Source organism: Vespa velutina, chromosome 18 (genome assembly GCF_912470025.1).
Source record: "Vespa velutina chromosome 18, iVesVel2.1, whole genome shotgun sequence".
Classification (NCBI taxonomy): domain Eukaryota; kingdom Metazoa; phylum Arthropoda; class Insecta; order Hymenoptera; family Vespidae; genus Vespa; species Vespa velutina.
In genome coordinates, this window is record NC_062205.1 from 3,947,862 (window position 1) to 3,948,365 (window position 504).

The following is a 504-nucleotide window of genomic DNA, read 5'->3' on the forward strand; positions in this document are numbered from 1 at the left end:
GGCATGTAGGCAGGCATGTGCGCGCGCGCGTGTCCACTGCGCTACGTAACGCATTTATAACCGCGTGCAGCATAACGTGAATATCTTTATATATATATATATATGCCGCCGGATTATGTCACAATACTCTCACATAACAATTTGCCATAACAAAACCCGTCCCGGTGGTACATGCATCTGTTTAAGCGAAAAATCTATCAAGTGCTTTACCAAGCATATTTGCGAATAACTTGACTTTTTTTCCAAACCTCATTATCGTTAATTTCCTTCTAAGTGTGCGCGTACTTGGTTGTTCGTTAACCTGAAACTGACGGCGTAACAAAGCGTATGCATGAGTTAATAGAATCTCGTGGTAATCATATATGTGACGCAAATTTCTTCAAACAGATAGAAAACAAATATAGATAACGAAAGAGATGAAATTCCTTTTTTTTTTTTTTTTTTAAGAAGGCGCCTCGAAAGAATTCTGCAAAATAACGGGTTTGCTCCTTCTTCGAATTTATT